Genomic DNA, 12,488 nt, shown 5'->3' on the forward strand with positions numbered 1-12,488 from the left:
TGCCCAGATGAGTACTGTCGGGTTTAGTCAGTTTGTATTTCCTGAAGCAAAGACTGAAGCTGTTTATTGGATTAGAGTCTTATCTTCTGGGACAAAAATGTCCTGTGTCATGTTCATATTGGGGCTTCAGGTTTCGGTTCTGATGGGTAGATCTCTGTGGATGCAGATGGCCTTAATTCTCAAATGCTATGGAAGAAAGAAAATGGAGAACATCAGATAAAGTTATTGAAATGCCAGGGGGCAGGCAAATTATAGCATTAAATTGGGTGGTCACCACTGGCCTTGCAGTGAAGGTGAATTAGGAATAAAGACTTGTAGATGGTGAGAGAGTTAGCTAAGTTGGATGTCTGGTTTATTTGTCTACTTTATTATATTTCTCTAGATTTAGCCTGGGTTGAAGTTTAACCTAAGCTGAGTTCTATATTTTATAGTGGTCAAAAAAATCCTACCTTGTCCTTACTTTTTGCCAAGTATTTCTAATGGAAAATATGTTTTGGGTTTGAATTTTCTGTAAATTCTCTCAGTATGCAGCTTTATTCCAGTTGGAGAAAGTTGGTTTAAATGTAGGTAAATAAGAAGTTCAAGGAAGGGTAAGGTGTTAAATTTAAACATTTGTCATAAGATCAATTTTGAAATTCTTTTCTCCTTTCATCTCACTTTTAGTTAACTGAGGTGTGCTTTAAATCTGCAAAGGAGACTTTTTTTCTTTTTCTAACCTGTCTTAATTTCTGTCCATTAGCAATGTCCATTAAAATAACCATTAGCAATATCCATTAAAATAACCATTAAAATAACCAACTGGTAATTTTTGCTTTTGCTTAACAAAACACTATATTCTCCATTTTTTCTTTGTTTCCATAACTTTTTTAGAAATTTGTTTCAACTTTTACATTTTAAGAAATATTATTTCATGTTGTGGATATTTTTTCTTCTTTTTCAATCTTACCATCTTGATGACCACTTAGCAGGAAGATTTGTATTGTCCCTCAACCAGTATCGTGGGAAAATCTACCTTGAAATGGATCTATTTAATTTTATCAATAGCTAATGTAAGCCAGGTGGATACTTTTTGTTCTTCCCATAAGCCACTATATTCAGAAAGGAAATAATTGGGAATGAATTATTCTCATTTATAATTCAGCAAGAGATTTTTTTTGAGATTTTCTTTCCTTTTCACAATGAAGAGTATTTGTCATAGCAAAGCTAAAAACCGACACACTGCAGTCCAGTGTTAGATTTATCTTTGAGCCGTAAATGGACTTTTCTTTATTGAATAGATTACTGAAACATAGATGCACTCTACTAGCCATATGTTATTAAGGCACACTATGTAACACTGGGATTTCAAATGAAAGAGACAACACATATGTTAAATCACATCAGATGTGGGTTGAAGAAGAGAACTTAATGGTTTCATTCTTTCTGTAGTTATAACTATATAAATTCATCCAAATTCAGGAGAAAGAGAATCTTATTTATCTCCCAATAGAATATGAGTTAAAATTAGAGCAGGTACTGATATACTAATTTGTACTGCTGAACACACAGTGGGTAGTCATTAAATATTTGTCGAGTGATTAATTGACTTATATTCTTACAGTTGGAGAAACAGATGAGTGATACATCGTTCTGATTTTGTCCTTGGCTCTGTCACACAAGTTTATGCCACTTAGTTTTCCATTACCACGTACCTTCCACCCTAACATATCCTTGTGAGCCTGGGCTAGAGATTAGAGGTGAAAAAATTTCATTCTAACATGGAAACATGCATTTCAGACTTTTTCAATTCTCCTTAACTAGTTCTATATTTTATTGGTATTATTAAGTCTTTAGATTTGTACTTTTTATTGCCTAGTAAAATTTTACCTAAATCTTTTTTCCTTTTGCCCCTATCTGTGTTATATTTGTATTAGTTCTCATATATGTAACTACCATTGATTGGAATCTTTCTAAGTCTTACAATAGTTCTACCATTATTTGGATTTTCCAGATAAGGAAGCTGAGAATTAAAGATGGAAAGGAGGTTGTCTAGTTTCATAAACATAGCTATTATTTTTTCAAATACTCTTTATGTCAGAAGACTTGACCTGAGTTGACACTGCTAATATAATTGTCCTCGATCATCCGCTTACCAGCCATATTGCCTATAAGCTCCTCAGGGACAGTGAGACATTTCCTCTGAATGGGGGACTTAGATATCACTGGAGGACCATTCTTTGGTGGCCTAACCTAATTTCTCCTTTTTGACCAAGAGGCATAACTTCCATTAGAAACAAGTATCAATAAGCTTGAATAACTAGAGTCTCCTAATATCCTCAAGATTTGTACAACCCACAGTTAGCAGAGAATTCAGAATCCTTACTTAGTGCCTCCTAAGAAATTGTCTGGCTGAACTGAGTATGAACACAGCTAAGCTAGATTACTATGCTTGTAGCCAAAAGTCAGAATAATCTAAATCTCACACATGCTTGTCATGGTATAATCTTTTTCTAAAGGATACAGCAACCCAGGCATCATCCCAGTCAACACCCACTGGTAAAATGATTGGGTAGAATCTGTGACATATTGCTAGCTAATTCTATGTAAGTCTTCTGCAGCAAGAGGCTCAAGTGAAAGAATTTGTGAGGGTTATCTAAAGAAATAAAGGCCTATGATTTTGTTGCTTGTGTATGCCATCAAAAAGGGAACAATTACAAAATTCCATATAATGCAAACTATTTGTTAGTTTTAAATAAAATCTATCATCTTACAGAGTCCTTGGCCAATTATTTCAAGAAGTAAAATGGTTGCCATGCATCATGGAAAATAAGATTAATACTTTTACAAGTCACATTTCCCATATTTACTTGTGTTCTATTTTTCCACTAATTTCCCTGTTCAACCTAATTTACCCTTGTGCCCATGGAGTAATTCTAATGTACATTGCTTTGAGAAGCCATCATAAACTTTTCTTGACATTAAATTGCTTACAAAAATACAATTGCTGTGTATTCAAGCTCAGTATGGCTATAAGTTTGAGCCTAGTAATTACTTCTGCTAGACTTCCTATTAGGAATTTTACAGTGAGAGGTCTTTACTAAAAAATAAACAAAATATATTTTCTTTTTTTTTTTTTAAGATTTTATTTATTTATCTGACAGAGAGATAGTGAGAGTGGGAACACAAGCAGGGAGAGCGGGAGAGGGAGAAGCAGGCTTCCCGCTGAGCAGGGAGCCCGATACGGCACTCGATTCCAGGACCCTGGGATCATGACCTGAGCTGAAGGCAGATGCTTAATGACTGAGCCACGCAGGCTCCCAACAAAATATATTTTCAAGTCAGAAATAGATTTTATACTTGTCATGGTTAAGTGACAATGAATAATAAATATGTGGGCAGAAATAACATTACTCATTTGCATTTAAGAAACCCAATCATGGCCAATTGTGTTCACCCTTATTGCAAATTGCTCCTCAAGGTCCCTGAGTTTCAGGTCATCTGGGCCACACAGGGCAAAATGATAAAATAGGTGAATTTGCCTTTACAAAAAATTCTTCCTTCTCTTGCTTTCAGTAGGGCTTCTGCTTTCATTTTTCCTTTAAGCTCCTTCATTCAGTTATTATCTTTACACTTTAGTGTGAATTAAGTTCTTATATTCCTTTCCTGGTATATTTCATTTTAATTCTCTTCTCTGAATGTGTTTTTGGAGACTTTACCTACAGTTCCAGGAAATACAGGATTCTGATCTAGTTTCTGTTATGTAGACTGGATATATGTTAGTATGCATTTCAAACTTTTTCTAATTTCTTTAGAAAGAATGTATAGCATTAACTGCAGTTTCTCTCCTAATATTCTCTTCTCATTCCAGATTACACTTATGACTAAATGTATATTTATTTGCTTTAAATTAGAAGAACATAGCACTTTCTTGTAGATCATCACTGCAATAATTGTTTTTCTTATCTCTCTTCACATTTCACCTTAAAATAAATAAACTTTTCCATTTCTAAACTTTACTTGGTCTCCTCTTTGTTACATTTTCACAAATCTATTATTTTAAGCATTTTTCAGTGACACACCATATATTCTAAAGAAAAAATAGCCTCTGTAAGAACTTGAATAATCTCTTGATGGCCAATAGCACATTAGTATTATTGATAAAACCCATATTTTTATTTTAAAGGAAGGACATAATATATCAAAGATAAATGTCAGTATAGATAAAAATAAAGACACCATGGGACAAAGAAAAATTTAAGCTAGAAAAAAAAGCACTGAATTTTAAATGTTTTTCCATCTTCTCAAATGATGGTTAGTATGGTATTATTGGTTATGAGGGCTCAGCAATTTGGAAAAAAAATTGCTCTTCTTTCTCTGTGCTTTAATTAGAAGAGGCAAATAAGATAAGCACTCCATTGAAATACAATGAAGTTCTCTTCCTTCCGAAATGCTTCTGTGGTGGTGCCCACTTTGATTTCATCGCAGTCGTTCAGGCTCCACCCTCAAGCATGGTTTTGCTGCTCTGATCGTTAATATTGACATAAAACCATCAATACACAAGATAACTTCTATAAATAGGATTAATGTAGTGTCAAAAATTATGGAAAATATAATGCTACATACAATGGCAGTTTTCAATTTACCCAGCCTTTCTCTGCTTCTCTCTCCAGTTTTATACACACACACACACACACACACACACACACACACACACACTCATACCAAGGAGACCCTGAGAATATGGTAAAACTCTAAGTTCACTGTAAGTCGGGGAGGTGATAGCCAGAGTTTACCAAGAAGCAGGCTTTGGAGAATTAGTAAACACTCCTGGAAGGGAAGGGGCAATACTTGCATGCCATAGCTCTTAAGCAAATTTTTGAGAATGTGTTCATGCCATATCCGTCCCCATCTCAGAGGTCTGCCTTGACTTATTTTGAGAACCACTGAAGCTCTGTTTATTTTCAGGGACTCCGTTTCCTTTGGGTTTTCTCCTCCCAACTTGCATGAACACACCATTCTATCCAATATTCTCAGCTTATGTAGTATATTCCTCACTGTATCTGCATACACTCTCTCTATGTAGTTGTCACACCCTTTATATTTACTCACATCTCAATCCTTCAGTCTCTGCTTGCCTAGCTTCTCCACTGGTGAACTCACTGGATCTTGCCACTTATAGAGTTCAGATCTACTATTTACCCCATTTCCTCAGATTGCCCAAACCCTAGTCTTCCCAGATAGGCCATATCCTGATTCCTTGATAAGCATGTTGCAATTGGGAAAGAATTTAAGAAGCTCCATTCTATCTATTCCAGTTTGGCTGAGACTTTGCTGTGACTCACCTTCCTTATCTTTTGGCTGAGGATACAGTCATTGAACCATTCTTGCTGGGAGACTCATCTGCAACATTTGTCCTTTTTCTGATTACTGGTACTTTCACATAGCTCTTATATCACAGTTCCCTCTGACAGAGAATAGGTCTGTTACACCTGATTTTGGGAAGCCAGGATCACGTTTTGTGCTTCCATTTATAAAACTTGGCTTCTGTATGTTGCCATTTCATGTTTTACACTAAAATCCTGAATCTTCCCCAAAGATCCATTTAAGCCCGGGAGCCTCACTTCCTTCCTAGGGATGGAGGCCAGCTCTTAACATCTAGCAACCCACCCTGGTGCCTATTGCCAATGTTGGTTTTAGAGTATCACTACCACCTGGATTCTCTCATTGCTGTTTTCACCTACCTCTTGGCACATTTCATACTCCTTAGAAATTGAAAGCTTGTTAATTACCCAGTCATGCTTGAGACTGCATGATCCCTTGGCCACTGTATCTTGCCTTTCCAGACTCTGCCATTTTCAAAGCTTGTTTCCATGCCTGTCCAGTTCTGTGGGTTTTATGTCAGGTTCCACTACCACCATTTCTCACTTGACTGTCTTATTTTAAGTAAACAACTATACCATGCCAATTAGGCCTTAGATATGAGAACATATCTTGCTTCATATGCTGAAACACCAATCATATTTCATAGCAATTTTAATGTACTACTGATATAGAGACAATCTTTTTTTGAAATTTATCACAGAATAGAATCATTGAGAAAGCTCACTTTGCTCTTCCCTACCATTGTTGTTTTGTCCTCCCCTTAGTCCATACATCTATGATTTCACCAAGTCACCCATCTCTGATATTGCCCACTGTCTGAGTATCAATGGCTACCATTCTTCACCAAAGTCAGAGATGTGTAGTTACTTGGTAGACAAGGCCTTGTACTATTCTTGGAATGAAATTTGATTCAGAAGGATCTTTAGCCTTTATTCAAAACAGGAGAACTAGACACTGGATTTGCTTCCATATCTTGGCAGTTGTAGCTGAATGGATAAAGATGAATGGATAAAGATGTGATGTGTGTATGTATGTGTATGCATATATATGATGGAGTATTATTCAGCCATAAAAAGATCTTGGTATTTTTGACAATGTGGATGGACCTAGAGGGTATTATGTTAAATGAAATAAGTTAGATAGAAAAAGACAAATGCCATATGATTTCACTTACATGTGGAATCTAAAAAACAAAACAAATGAATAAACAAACAAAAAGCAGAGTCAGAGAACAAACTGATGGTTGTCAAATGGGAAGGAGGTGGGAGATGAGCAAAATCAGTGAAGGGGAATGAGAGATAAAGGCTTCCAGTTATAGAATGAGTAAGTCATGAGAATAAAAGGTATAGCATAGGGAATATGTCAATGGCACTGTAATAGCATTGTATGGTGACAGAAGGTAGCTACACTTGTGGTGAGCACAGCATAACGTGGAGACTCATCAAATCAGTATGTTGTACACCTGAAACTAATGTAACACTGTGTGTCAACAGTACTCAAAGCAAACAAAACAAAAGAAAACAAACAGATAAATAAAACAGGAGAATTGTTCATCTTCCTGAGTATCATCTTAGACTGTCTGGTTACTAAGCTGTCATTCTTTAAATTCAAGTCCATGGTCTTACATTTTTAGCTGACTAAGTTGCTGCATAAGTTGGAGGAAAGATATCCCAAAAAGAAAGCTATCTGGAGGAATACAGCAGTCTCCTATTCAAGACGCCCTGAGAATATGCTGGAAGAAGGGATTGGAATATCAACCTACTGAATGCTTCATTCTTTTGTACAAAGAATATTATTTTTCACAATTTCAAAAAATTAATGAAAATTACCTCAGGTACATGTATTAGATTGACAAAGTCTGCAATATGTTTCAATTTGCCCAAATTATTATGTATATGTTATACACATAATATTTATGTTATTTGTTTATAATATCTTATGTAAATCTCAATATTACAGAAGGATAAAGATAGGAAAATTTGTACAACCTAATATTGAAATCTGGTACCTAAAATTATAAAAATATGTCTTAAGTTGATATAGAAGCAAACTCATATTAGAATTAACATAAATTAGAAGCTTGATCCTCTCCTTATAATGGCTATGCATATATTGGCACCATAATTAGTTCTAAGTCATGGTTGGATTTTATAAAACTGAAGATTTGTGGGACTCATGTGTTGATAATACCTAGATATATCTGCAAATTATGTTCTATTATGAACTGCTTCTATTCTCTTCTACATTATATCTACTACATTATCTTCTAAAAGCACATTCAGGTAAATGCAATCTTAACTAAGTTTTGTCTAAATTAGGTGACTGTTGAGAAAATATATAATGAATTCATATATCATATATTTAGCATAATGAATTAAAGTTATAGGGTTTTCTAATTTATCAATATATTAGGAGTTATAAAATTAATTGTATGGAATTTGTCAATGTATTGATATATTAGGAGTTGTGAAATTAAAAATATTTAATGGTGGCTACCATTTGTCAAGTGTTTAGCATGTATTAGGTATTTTATCTGTATGAACTTGGTTCATCCCAGAACCACACTATAAGGCAGATAATTATTTTACAGATGAAGAAACCAAGATTTAGAGAGATTAAAGATCATGCTAGATCACTGAGATAAGGAGGAAAGGACTTGGGACTTAGCCAGACTTGTATTTTTACATCGTTTTTCACATTATTTACATCATTACCTCAAACACTCCAGACAGAGAACAAGGAATAAGGCTCATGACCACTTATTAACATTGAGGACATCTATACATCACCATTTTGATATTGGAAATATGCAAAAAAATCCAATCCTGATTAAATATTCAGTGAAAGTGATTTATGATTCAACGCCAGTATCAAGTAGGTGACATGAGAGTGTTTGAAGCTACATAAAGGTGTGAGGCAGAATAGCCACTGAGACTCTACACTAGATCTCATACAAGTTCAACTCCAGATTGACATGTCAGCTGAGAATAGCACAGTTCACATGGACCTGCTCTGTTAGAAGCAGTAAGGACCATACCCCTACCAGCCATTGGAAGAGAACAGAGTGGGAAGCACCAGAATGGGTCTGTTTGTCAAATCACCACACACCCCACCCCAGGGGAGTCTATGATAAAGACCAGTAAATGGACGAAACACAATAACTTCTAATGTCTTCACCATTATCAAGGCCATTAAAAAGATGTAAAAAGCACAACAACTAACCACATTCATAAATAGTAAACTAGCCTTGGAGAAGGCAGTAAGAACTCAGTCTCATAAGTAACTAGATGTATGTTAATTTTATTGGAAGGAGAAGTAGACAAATATAAAACATTAATCACCATCTCAGGAGTGATTTATTTTGCTTATATGCCTGCAGAGAAAAGGAAAGCTGTTTGCTTTGGTAGTCTTCCAGCTCCTGCTTCCTTCTTGATCATCAGGGGGCTGCATTCATACATCTTCCATATGTCAATAATAGATTAGCCCTGATGTGGCCATCCTCTGCTTTTGTGTGTGCAGCCAGAATCCACTGACTTTCATGGGCAGATGGTGGTGAGTTTGGTACTTGTGATAAAGCTTTATCACAAACAGTATGATGCAAGGACTGCCAGATGCTCAAGTTATTATTTCTCTCCTATTGTATATGAATGTTCCCCTTTCTTATTTTCTTTCCTCCTCCAGCTTTCATGAGATATAATTGACATATAACATTGCATAAGTTTAAAGTGTGCAACATGATGATATGATATACATATATATTGTGAGATGTTTACCACAATAAGGTTAGTTAACATATCCATCACTCCACATAGTTACCATTATTTTGTTTGTGTGGTAAGAACTTTTAAAGTTCTATTTAAGATCTATTAGCAACTTTTAAGTATATAATACAGTATTTTTAACTATAGTCACCATGCTGTACATTAGATCCCCAGAACTTACTCATCTTATAACTGGAAGTTTGTACCCTTTGACCATCTTCACCCATTTCCCCACCCTCAACCCACTGCCACTGGCAACCTCCAAATCTAACTTCTGTTTCTATGAATTTGATTTTATAAGTGTGAGTGTGTGTTTGGGTTCCACATACAAGTGAGATCATATAGTAATGGTCTTTATCTTACTTTACATAATACTCTCTAAGTTCACCCATGCTGTTGTAAATGGCAAGATTTTCTTCTTTTTTATTGTTGAATAATATTTCATTATATATGATTATATCTATCTCTATATCTATATCTACATATAAAATTCATCCACTGATGTACACTTAGATTGTTTTCATGTCATGGCTATTATGAATAATGCTGCAATGAACATGGGGGTGCAGATTTCTTTTTGAGATAATAATTTCATTTCCTTTGGCTATATACCTAGAAGTGGGATTGCTGGATCATATGGTAATTCTATTTTTTATTTTTTTTGAGGAACCTCCATATTCTTTCCCATAGTGGCTACACCAATTTACATTTCCGCCAAGAGAGCACAGGGGTTCCCCTTTCTTCACAACCTTGCCAGCACTTGTTATCTCTTGTCATTTGATAATTATCATTCTAACAGATGTGAAGTGATATCTCATTTTGGTTTTGATTTGCACTTCTTTCTCTGATGATTAGTGATGTTGAGCAACTTTTTCAAGTACCTGTTGGCCGTTTGTGTATCTTTGGAATAATGTCTTAGCTTTGCGCAGTGACAGTTTCGTAGCCAATGAGGTTTATCTGAGGCGCGATTATTGCTAATTGGAATAATGTCTTTTCAAGTCCTTTGTGAATGGGCTCCCTTCTAAGAAAATGTGGCTTTCATCAAAAATATGACTTTCTGAATTTATTGAGTGACTGTATCCCAATTTAGGGAATCATGTTCCCATTAAGACTGATTGAGAAGTTCATCTAATATATTGATAAAATATAACTTTCATAGCTTGATTTTTAGTCTACTTGAGTGTCTCTGTGTCAAGATTTTTAGAAATAAAAGAAAACTTTAAAACTTAAAACGAACTCAAGCTACCCAGGAAATAACAATTTTATCTATACAAAGACCACCATGAGAACCCCTAGCAAAATCCAACATACCAAACCTGAAACCAAGAAGAGGGCTGTGGAGAGAAGGGTAGAGCTGGTGGGATGCCATTAGTTTGACTTTTTCTTTTACCAGAAAATACCCAACTACAAAATTTAAGCACAGGAAAAAAGATTTTACAAAGGGCTAATATAAGGTAATTACCTGTTTTTAGAATTGTTTGGTCATAATTTTCAAAATGACCAACTCCAAAATACAATTTCTTGTTGCAGCCTTGCTGACGCTCATGTTTCTGATAGGAAGTTGTAAATTACATATATTCTGTAATGCATATTTTTAAGCTTGTACAAATGAGAATCTGGTCTCTTAAAATTTATCAGGCCATTATAACATTTGTAACTATTTTATTACTGCTCAAGACCTTGTTGCAACTTGAAAGTTGTTGCATGTCCTTGAAGGAATTCCCTCCTAAGAAACTTCAGCAGAGGTTATTCTTACTTTGCTGGGTTCTGTGTTTTGGAAGAGGTCAAAAGTGATTCTGGAATAAACAGAATTGTTAGATTGAGGATCAGAATGGAACCATATAACTTATATTGATGGGTGTGGTGTTTTGTATAGTTTGTAAAATAGCTCTGAAAAAAAATTCCCAAAATTAATTCTAATCAAGGTTTAAGTAACAACCTTCATCGGAGTAAGTAGTTTGTTCTCAAATATATGAACTTTTTTGAAGGACATTGCTCACTGGAAAACTGTTTCACTGTGTTTGTTAAAAATTCACTGACTTAAAAATCATTCAGTTTAGTAGGAGACCAAAACCTAGGCACTGAACTGAGAGTATCTAATTTTAACTTTCAAACTTCCCTAGCCTAGAATTAGTGGTCTCTTGCTCAAGGATGGAGTCTATATCCTGGATTAATTTATATTACCCTGGAGACAAGTCTTTTGTGCTTATAGTTGCTAAACCACAACCCAAGTTAAAAGTAATATTATCAGTATGCCAAAAATGATGCAGGGTGGGGAATTACTACATGACGGTAAACCTTATCTTCTGTAAAAATGACACAAAACACTTTTTACTTCCCAGGAAAGGATGTAAGATTTATTCTTATTGAAAATAAGTGAGAAAAATATTCTTATTTCCAAAATAACGGTGGAAATTGAAACACTTTAATACTTTTTAAAATGTCTACCCATTAACAAATTCTAAAGCGCTTTTAAAGAGCCATAGAGTTAGAATACCCTAAACCGTGCAAATCGAGGGGTCACAACAGCATCAAATAACACATACAAATCAGTATTTGTATGGGTAAACTAATGCCTGCTTTGCAGAAAATCTAGAAATGCTTAGATTCTTCACTCAAATGTGTTGGTTTCTTAAGCAAGATGTTTCATGTGACCTCTGGGAACCAGCACTCTTGGTCACACTGTGGTCCTTGCTGTAAGTGCCCTGTTCAGCTCTGGCTTATCATGGAGGAGCTCCTGTGGGCTCTTAAGCCAAGAGCAGCATCGGGACTTGTATATTGTCTATGGTGCTCATCATGTCTTAGAGGGATTTGCTGATGTCGATGGTGCTAACACCTTGAACTTTCTCATGGAGATCCAACTTGGGGGAATAAGATTTACTTTTCACTCCTCCTTTTAGAATAACTCATTCTAGGATTGGCGTAAGAGCCCGAGAATGGGACTGAAGAGCAATTTGAGAAGATAATTGCAGTGTGCGGCATCACCTCCCTATCCTTTTCTTGGCCCAGTAGCCTTGCACCGAGTTTGTGGGCCCCGCTCTCTCTTTTCCAAGGATCAGTTACTTTCTGCCCCCAAAAGTGCTTCTCAGTCCCCTACGCAAATAACTCTTGACTGTTAAGTGCCACCAGTTATCCAGAGCAGACTTGTGCAATCCTATAGTGGGTAAAACTTACCCTGTACACGATAAGAGCCCTGATTTAGGGTTTCTGTTAATGAGCTCTCTCTTTACTTACCAGGGCTTTGTAACATTGAGGTTGTTTACTATCTCTTATGAGATTTGCTCTAACCACTTAAGGATACAAGTTAGAAAAATTGTAGTAAAAATCATAATAACTCTCATAATAGCAAATTGCTAACATTTATTT

General features: G+C 35.5%; 1 non-coding gene across 1 annotated transcript; it reads left to right on the plus strand.

The window, feature by feature from the left end:
- The first annotated feature begins 10,039 nt into the window (after positions 1-10,039).
- On the plus strand, positions 10,040-10,175 carry LOC118549722 (U4 spliceosomal RNA). Its single transcript, XR_004924201.1, has one exon. It is a non-coding gene; the product is annotated as a U4 spliceosomal RNA (small nuclear RNA).
- Positions 10,176-12,488: the final 2,313 nt, after the last annotated feature.

Source organism: Halichoerus grypus, chromosome 1 (assembly GCF_964656455.1).
Source record: "Halichoerus grypus chromosome 1, mHalGry1.hap1.1, whole genome shotgun sequence".
Classification (NCBI taxonomy): Eukaryota; Metazoa; Chordata; class Mammalia; order Carnivora; family Phocidae; genus Halichoerus; species Halichoerus grypus.